At 39.4% G+C, this 9,834-nt stretch overlaps 3 long non-coding RNA genes across 3 annotated transcripts; 2 read left to right on the top strand and 1 right to left on the bottom strand.

Annotated features, from left to right (window-relative positions):
* Positions 1–118: 118 nt before the first annotated feature.
* On the top strand, positions 119–2,853 carry LOC136432171 (uncharacterized). The gene is made up of 3 exons (XR_010755464.1): positions 119–362; positions 1,032–1,076; positions 1,835–2,853. It is a non-coding gene; the product is annotated as an uncharacterized lncRNA (long non-coding RNA).
* On the bottom strand, positions 2,854–4,764 carry LOC136432173 (uncharacterized). The gene is made up of 2 exons (XR_010755466.1): positions 4,726–4,764; positions 2,854–4,309 (listed from the first exon to the last, which is right to left on the bottom strand). It is a non-coding gene; the product is annotated as an uncharacterized lncRNA (long non-coding RNA).
* An 865-nt stretch (positions 4,765–5,629) lies between these two features.
* LOC136432172 (uncharacterized) lies at positions 5,630–7,785 on the top strand. The gene is made up of 2 exons (XR_010755465.1): positions 5,630–6,118; positions 7,583–7,785. It is a non-coding gene; the product is annotated as an uncharacterized lncRNA (long non-coding RNA).
* The last annotated feature ends 2,049 nt before the right edge of the window (positions 7,786–9,834 follow it).

Below are 9,834 nucleotides of genomic sequence, written 5' to 3'. Positions count from 1 at the left end.
AAGAACTATACACATAATATATCAACATATCTCATTTTCTTTAAAAATGTCAATTTATATGATTATGTAACGAAGCTTAACTGTTATGCTACACGTTCTAGCAGAATGGTACATTCTGATTTGCCCTTGCACAATATTGTTTTTCAGTTTCAACACTGGGAGCTGCTACACTGACGATGTTGCTTCCCTACTGAGTGAAAGTTCTACCTGGCCATTACAAGATTACAAGTCAGTGCTGCAGAGAGTTGAAAAGCGGAACAAACAAAATATGCGCCAGAAAGTTATTAAAGCAATCCTGTATGCTGAACTGGGGTTTCTTGGAGCCTCCTATTATGTTTGGCATAGGATGAACACAAGCCAAGGTAAGATGTTGTGTGCGATCATGTAAAAGACTGTATGATATGTTAGGTGTTACCGTGGGAGATATCACCATGGCATCGTGGTGGCGTAATGGCAGGGTGTTTGGCCCAGAATCCAGAGGTCCTGGGTTCGAATCTCCTGACATGCCCCGTTTATGTTGAGAAAGGCACGCTACTCAAATTTTCTCACTTCACTTGGGAGAAAATGATTATCCAGCTTCGGTCAGGGACGTTCCCCGGATAGGACGTTAAATGGAGGTCCCGTGTTTGAGGAAAGCCAAACCCCGAGCACGTTAAAGAAACCACCACACTTATCGAAAAGAGTAATTGTCCTTCCCGGTGTGAGTGGATCAAATAAATCTGTCTGGATATGCAGCTTGTACTGTTAAGTACATTTGTACATACCTCACCTGGTGTGTTATGCCAAGAGGCAGTTTGAGAGTAAAATATGCTGAACAAACAGGACCAGTAAGCTGAGAAATTTTCTTATGATGATTCTCATATTGCTATTGTATTAGTTGACAAAGATTGCATCATACAAAATATAACAAATAATCTTATCTTTGACCATTGGTCACTTCTCTGTTTTAACTGCTTGATTGAGAAATGTTGTCTAATAGCTGCCTTATCACATTTACAATGAGTTGGACATAAATATATTTTTGTTTTCAGATTTCAGGCACTACATGCATAAGAAATGGCCGTCTGTCCTAGAGGGTGAGTATTTTAGAGCTCTTTATTCAAACATAGATGTAATGTTGAAGTTCTAATGGTTCCGATTAATCTTTTCCAGGCTAGCAAAGCAATGCATAATGTTTGAAACTGCAAGTGATTGTGTGGTGGCATCGTGTGGCGTAACGGCTAGAACATTCGGCCGTCAAAAAAGGGAACCCGAGTTCGATCCTGGGTTGCCCCCAGACATGTCTGGACATGTGCCCGGACGTTGTGCCCCTAGGAAAGGCACTTAACCCAAATTTACTCACTTTACTCAGGTGTAAATGAGTACCTAGCTTCGGTTTAATAGGGACATCCCTTGGATAGGACGTTAAATGGAGGTCCTGTGTTTGGGGAGAGCCACACCCCACGCACGTTAAAGAACCCACCACACCTTTTGAAAAAGAGTAGGGGCATGCCCCGGTGTGCGATGGTCCAAACCTTACAGTCTGGTCTGGGTTCACATCTTGAAAAGGTGATAGTCACCTGTTTTGTCAATCCTTCCACAAATGTGGTAAAACTTTAAAAAGATTATGTTGCCTTTATTAAACTAGACTGCAGACTCACCTCTGACTCACTTTAATACCTTTATAGTCTTTTTATATTGTAAGATAGTCTATCACAAACTCTGAATGTCCAGGGCTCTATGGAGCCGATGGCTGACTAGTCCAAGGGCTGTTAGAACTAGAAATATGATACAGGCATGCAATTTTGAGTATAGGCTAGTACTTATCATAACATGTTTTGTTCCCTGTTATCAGGATTCTACAAGACTGGAGAAATGTCAGGATACAGAGCAGCAAGAATAGAAGACTACAGGGCCTGGGGTCTCCCTCATCCGTTTGAACATCTACAAAAGAAGAGCTAACACAACCATGAAGATATTCCAGCAAGACTTTCTGTCAAAAAAGCCTACCAAACCCACATGTCAAGCTTTTCTAGGACAATAGATCTATAATCTTCATTTCTTCCATAACGGAATTACAATGTAGAAATAGTTGAGCATTCCTGTTGTACCAGATTTAAGGCTGTGACTGCTACCAATATTAGTAATTAAAGTTTATGGTCATATCCCTTTCCGGGCTTACACTTCAATTGTATGATAAATTTTGCAGACGAATTTAATTAGCGTTTAATTGTATGGACTTTCTTGGTATAAAACTGTATTGTGAGGGCCCACAATACGTTATCTTGTCTCAGTTGACAAGTTTAGACAAATTTACTATGCTTTGTGTCCGGACGAAATAGAACTGTGTCAAGACTGCATTTTATGGTGATCTTATTACCTGACAATTTATACAAGGTGTGAAGTCATTCTTGATTGTTTTTATCAAACCTTGTGACTGTCAAAGGTTTCCTTATATTGGTTGTGTATGGTGCTTGCTATGCACCTCTATTGGTATGTATTCACATGTCAACTGCAGTGTTTCCAGATAACTGGAGGTATTGTCATGATTTCCATGATTTTGTGTGTCAACCCGTACTTCGAATGAGCTTGTAGCTTTTTTGAGCCATCACATCTACTTCCCAATGATTCTCAAAGACAGGGAACAAGCCATGATAATAACATTACAACTATCAGGGTGTAAATCCTAGCTGTTCCCTTCCCAAATACGCATTTATTCTCTATATTCAATTGCAGTACGGAGTAGTACAATAGCCCTTATTCTTTTTCGTCAAAAATCATAATGCTTTTTTGGTAGTACGATACGACTTGTGTTATACTTTATCTTTTCCCTCAAATAATGACCAACTACAAATAAAGAAGCAGACACTATAATTGATGGCTTTATACCTTTTTTGGGGTCTATAAATTGCTCAGTAAAAGTTTGTTCTTTATTCAACATTACCTTAGAGGAGCCCAAGAGATGTCTTCCATAGAAATTAATCAACATCTCATGAAAATAAACAAAATGTACAGAAAAACTGTTTTACGGGATACACGTTCCCAGTTTACCAACTGCTGGTAAGGGTTAAGGCATATGATGTCACATGATGTAGAAATTTGTTGCGTACAGGGTTTTCTATTGTTTTAGTCATTTTCATTTGCATCACCCCAATTACTACAACACATTAAGTGAATATACTACTGCAAAATACATCTTCTTATCAATGCACTTTGAACAGCCTGCTCGTCAAAAGGCCATGAATATCAGTCATACGCGACACTAGCGTGTACAAAAGAATGCAACCACTATCAAAATATATCTTCACCTCATTACAGTTCATATTGAACAGGCGTATCGAAACACTTTACACATGCTGTATTGTATGCAAAATAGAGCCTCATACAGTGGGAAGCTTGTGGGATGGAAGTGGTCATATTTTTTTTTCAAGTAGGCTATTTTGGCACAATTTATTTAGTCCACTATTCAACAGTTCTCAGACGTAATGAAAACTTGATTAGGGAGTATATACTGCCAAGACAAAATGTCTTCTAAATAAACTGTATTGCCAAAATACCTAACTTTTTTTTCTGTTTTTTGATGGAAGATACTGATGTAATTCCTAGATACTTTCACCCACTGATATTACTCTACTAAAAGCACCACTACCATATCAAAATATTGATGTGGAATGTGAAAAGCTAAAAATGGCTTTTGGACAAGAATAGCTTGTGTAAGGCAAATTGTTCTTCCAAAGTCCAGGAATTTACAATTACATTCAACTTTTTTTCAAACATGGGTCTGTACACTTCAGTTGCAAACTGTAGAGGATAAAACTACTGTGCCATCCAGGGACTTTTTTTTGTAAAGCTGAAAAAACACACACTTTCCAAACATTGGAAGTTATCAATAAGGAAGGGCATTGAAAAGTGCATAATTTATACATCTGAATCCTTTTGTACAACATAGTACAGAAATTGGACATAGTTTTGCTGCCTCTGTCAATGCATCAATCAATGATCTAAACACAGTTGTAATAAGTCATTACTGAAAGTTTAGTCATCTCCATGTAGCAGGTAATCTGTATCTGTAGAGTAAGACATGTTCATGCAAGTAGAGGTACCTTTCTACGCTAAAGTTTTGTTAATTTTTTGTTGTGGCGGCGACTATCGACTACGGAATGTGGTAGTGCATGCTCAAGCTTGTATTTTTTCCCTCAGCAGACAAGACTAACTAACTGGAAGGCACAATGTCTGTCTGCCACCACTTTGTTCATGTTGTCCAAGCTGTGTGTCATCCTGGTCCTCTTCAGCTATCAACACAGTACTGGATCTGCATGCAACAGAACATCTGGAAAAAAAGAAAACAACAACATCAGCACATGCTGTAATACACCGATTCTGACTGTCCATCACAATTAGCAGTTCAACCAATGATAGCATGGCAAAAAGCGGTTTGACCAATAAGATGGTGACTGTATGTCCTCATGTGTGTAATTAAGTTTAATTCTGCATTTTCACATTTTGACAGAGGTGGCCAGGGCCATGGGATCGGTCTACATGTTATCAGTCCTCCATACATCTCATGCAATGGTGAAGTGGGGTCATGTGGCGCAACGGCAGTCCCAGGTTCGAATCCTGCCGTGTCACCGATCTTTCCCAGCATGCCAGAATGGTCTTCATCAAGACCGTGGGCATTAAAGGCAAGAAGAAGAAAAATTAACATAAAAACACCACAGTGGTAAAGAGACAAACTTTTGCCCTCACTTGTAGAGAATCATGACATTGCGCTGCACTTCAGATCCATCATAAAATGTTGCACTTGGTGCTCTCCTTGAAGGGATTTTGTGACGACGGAATGCCCACCAACAAGCCATCGTGTGGGGCATTCTGCTGGGTGTAGTTCCTTAACCTGGAAAGGGAAAGATATTAGTCCTTTGGGGTAGGGAAATCTTCAAGATACTTGGATCGGTAGCATGCTAAAACCAAGAACATAACAGACTGTACTCCATAACAATTTTTCAGTGTTTACTAAAACCACTCCATTCAAGAACATAACAGACTACTCCATAATAATTTTTCAGTGGTAGTTGGTACTGTTACTAACTTCAAGAAACATCCTCTGAATATCTTATATCTGAATAACTTCAGGTTCAAAGTATCTGCACGGCATTTTAGAAATACTGTTCGAATATATTTCTGTAACAGTTGGGTCTCGGCCATGTTTGTTTGACAACTGATAGCCGTTCAACATGTTTACTTACTCCGCTGCGGCCTGCGACACTTTCACCCTCTCCATCATAGCTTCCCTCCGCAGTTGCTCGACCTGCTTCTTCATCATCAACACCGCGCTGTCTTGGCTCTTCCCCCAGCTAGACATTGTTCACAATCCGCCTCGCACTCCACTACAAAATGGGATAAAACTGGACGATGTCGTCCCGCTCAGGAAAAGACACAAAGATGGCGGATAGAGTAGACTGTACCAAAAAACAACTGGGGGACACTAAACATTAGAAATTACACGAGCGATTGATAAGTCACCCATTTGTTACTTATTAATCAGATAAAATTGACTTATTATTGGAAATATCAAATTCTTTGAGATTTTGATCAGGACCAATGTGTATTACAAAAAGCAAATTATTTAACGCTTTACAATTCAATAGTTTCTTACCTGTGAATATTATGGTATAGACGTATGACGCACAGACTTAGCATAGTCCACAATAACACAGGTATGTAGCAACCCAAGTAATATTACTAACAGCTTAGTGTAAGATAGTTGCATATCTGAACACAATATTTTAATACATCCAATATCTATTACTTGAAATCATCTATTTGGATGATTAAATAGACGTAGTTACACATGATACACAATTATACAATTTATCATTTCCCCTATAGTATTCTGATCGTAGTGATGTAATCGCCCAGCCTTGGAAAACGAGTAACCCTGAGGTCACACTGCCATCCAGTTTGTGTGGTATTTCTTCATTCTCGTGAAATTATAGATATCCTCTGTGGTATCAGAAAGTATAAGGAGAAAAGTATGTCTATGGGCAGGGGATTCATGGCTATAGCAGTGGTGGGGGGCACGTGCATCGCTGGATACGGTATTTTGGCAGCTATTACTCCAAGCAGAGAATCGATGCTGCAGGTTGGTTCACATGATTTGTTTTAGTACTTAGTAGTTACTTAAACCCTTTAACATCCTTGCTTGCTGTGCGATATTGTCCTTTAGAAGATGTGTGATTTCGGCGCATTTTGTACATCTTTTGGCCGTTAGGGTAACTCACAAAACGAGGAAAAAGATCAAAATATAAGTTGGAGCCCCACATCTGCTTGGAGATTACTGCACTGTTATACAACTGAAAAACTGATCATGAAAAGGCATTGTGGGAAGTGTAGCTATGTAATTGATCCTGACACATAGCATTGTAACAATTGAATAGCCACAACTGGTATACAGGCCTATACTATTCTACAATAATGCTTAAGGTGGTTTTATGTTCGCATTTTTTGTGGTCAAATCTTCACTGCAAATATTTTAAAATCACAGCAAAAATGCTCATTCTGTCTCCTTCCTGCAACCACGTTGTTTCAACCGCGAACTAAAAACCACCATGAACACTCCATTTACAGTACTGAAGTGAGTACTATAATGTTATGTAGGGACCTTAAAAATTATCTTAGGATATCATGTTTATTTGTCTACTGGTGCCATGACATAAAGTAATTCGTCCTTTATTTACTGGTGATATAATACATGTGCACATTTCATCTGTATAAGGTAGTGAACATGTCCTACAATCACCCCCGACCAATCAAATCACATGAATCGCATTGCAACTCAGATTCGTATCAGCCATTTCCCGACAAATCGCTTTCTAACTTGCATTAAGGACTACATCTGACCAAACAAACTCGCCAGTGAGATGGTGGAAGGTGTCAGCTTCCAAAAGACGTTTTCAGATTGACAACTTTGGCACTTTGGAAGTAATTGAATCCGCTCACGATTTAACGTTTAGAGAAAAGTAGTAGAAACTAGAAGTTAAATCGCGGGCGGATTCAATTACTTCCAAAGTGCCAAAATTGTCAATCTGAAAACGTCTTTTGGAAGCTGACACCTTCCACCATCTCAATGGCGAGTTTGATTGGTCAGATGTAGTCGTTAACGCAAGTTAGAAAGCGATTTGTCGGGAAATGGCTGATACGAATCTGAGTTTCAATGCGATTCAAGTGATTCTATTGGTCGGGGTGTACAATGTTTTGTCGTCCGTAAGTGGCACCAGTGTATTCCTTTTCCCACAGAAATGTCCCGAGAAACATCCTGTGACCATGTTGGAGAGTCGACAGAGATCTGCCTCTGTCATGGCAACTCTAAAGTACGCTGCAGAGACTGATCAAGCCGCTTGGAATGACAAATTCTGGCACGACCAGAAGAAAAGTCAGAAACAAGACTGATCAACTTTTAAACTCAGGGAAATAGAGCACACTGTTTTAGCCTGTCTTTGGACATGGACACTTATGGTGTGATATGCTGAAACGCACAATCCTTGTCTCGTTGGTGTTTTGACTTAAGTGCAAAGTTAGTAGTCTGTTGATTGTACTCTTCCTCTAGAAACTACCAGAGAGTGACCCAGGAAAGATGGCAGAGAGCAGAGCCAGATCAGCACTCATGATGGCAAGACTGAAGGAGGTTGCTGAGTCAGACAAGCCATTTTGGATGGACAATGACAGGGGCAGCAAGAAATGATAGTTTCGTTTGCAGAGCAAGAGTGGAATGACCCCTCGCAAAGACTGTATAGAATCAACTGCATTGTGCATCTCTAGGAGAGAAGATTGGTTTGCTGTGACTGTGATAACTGCCTGGGAACTACTGTAATTCACTTTATTATCACGGTAGCAAAATTTCATGATGGACATTTTCAAATTTAACTTCATGTGGCAGCAAGTAATTTACGTGTGAAGGAATCATGAATAATAACAACAGTTTTTTTTCATGGTGACCATAAGTTCATGGTACAGAGGTGACCGTGAAAACAGTGAACATAAAGTTACAGTGAAAGAAACAAGAATTACAGTATGTTGTGTATGGGAATTGATGAACAAGAGAACAGTACATGTATATTGAAAGACATTAGTCAACTTGGCAAGGATGTCAAATAGCTTGAAGATGTCAAGAAATATGCAAATGCAGAGGTACATTGACGATTATATATTTGAACTAGATAATGAAGTTTTATGTTGTCATCTCTGATTATGACTGAAACATTGTCACACTTCCTTGTTATGTGTCATATGAGTGATCATAAAATGGTATGTAAGGTTATTCATAACTTGGCTGTACATCAATTATTGACAAACCATACAAAGGTACATACAATATGACACATACAACAAGTAATATACAAATATAATAATTGATAAATAAAAGGCTTTCGAAGCCAAATCTCAATGAACGTTTAAGTACAAGTCATGCAAAACAATAAATAAAGACATCCCACTTGAGGGCCTTGTTAAAATCCTTCACACTCTATCCTATTTCCTACAGTAAATCTCTTTTTGCAGGCTCTCTTAAAATGTGTCTTGGAATAATACTATTAATAGGCCTGTAAGAATTAATCACAAGTCTCAATGATTGAATCTAGCCTTACATTCTGTGAATGAAGATACATGTAGTTGAAATGCATCATTCAGGTTCATAAATTATGAACCTGATGAATCTTACTTGCACATTATGTGCAAGTAAGATTTGATCTGAGTTTGATCAAACTCAATATTATGCTCAATATGTTGAGTCCACTTTTTGAGATCTTATAGTTATACAAGTCATCATGTTACTCCAACTTGTTGGTGCAGGCTCACCTTTAGCCATTGTCATCTAGTTTGAAGATGCTAGTATCTAACAGTGGTGCCAGAAACCTACAATCACATTATTTTAAAATAATACAATGCTAAACTTTCTTCCAACACTAAGGTATTCACGGATCAAATTTTCAACGACCACTGTCACCTTCTTCAGGATCAATAATGACCAATCACTGCCGAACGTAAACTCGCGAGAGTTACGGACACGTGACTTTATTGACACGTGTCATTGTGGATACGTGACGTCAGCAATTGGTCAAACGTGCCAGGAAGTTTTTGGTCAAACGTGCCAGGAAGTTTATACCCTTAAGTTTTTTCCCTGATGTATATGGCCTCCTTTATACCTCTCATAAAGTAGTCCTGCTCAGTGTCCAGTATTCTGACTTTGTCCAGCGAGACGGTATGGCCCGAAGATTCAATGTGGATGTGTTGAGAGACTTCAGACAAATGCGAGCTGGGGCGTTTGTGTTTAAGGAATCTACTTCTCAATGAGCGTTCTGTCTCACCGATGTAGAATTCTTCGCAAGTCCCTTGTCTAGTGGTTCCCTGACACACAATGTGGTACACTACGCCGCACTTCTCTTCTCTTGGGGTTTTGTCCTTCGGCGCCACGAGAAGCTGTCGCAGTGTGTTGGTAGGTTTGAAGCAGGTGGAGATCCCGTGTGAAGCAAATATTCTGCGTAGGGGTTCTGAGGCGGTCTACTTTATGAGAGGTATAAAGGAGGCCATATACGTCAGGGTACTCCAGCCATCACTCAACAGAGACAGTGGGCGTTATAAACTTCCTGGCACGTTTGACCAATTGCTGACGTCACGTATCCACAATGACACGTGTCAATAAAGTCACGTGTCTGTAACTCTCGAGTTTACGTTCGGCAGTGATTGGTCATTATTGATCCTGAAGAAGGCGACAGTGGTCGTCAAAAATTCGATCCGTGAATACCTTAGTGTTGGAAGAAAGTTAAGCATTGTATTATGATTACTACCAACACAGATGAGCTT

This window comes from Branchiostoma lanceolatum, chromosome 4 (assembly GCF_035083965.1).
Source record: "Branchiostoma lanceolatum isolate klBraLanc5 chromosome 4, klBraLanc5.hap2, whole genome shotgun sequence".
Lineage (NCBI taxonomy): Eukaryota > Metazoa > Chordata > Leptocardii > Amphioxiformes > Branchiostomatidae > Branchiostoma > Branchiostoma lanceolatum.
This window is presented reverse-complemented; position numbering and strand designations above follow the sequence as displayed.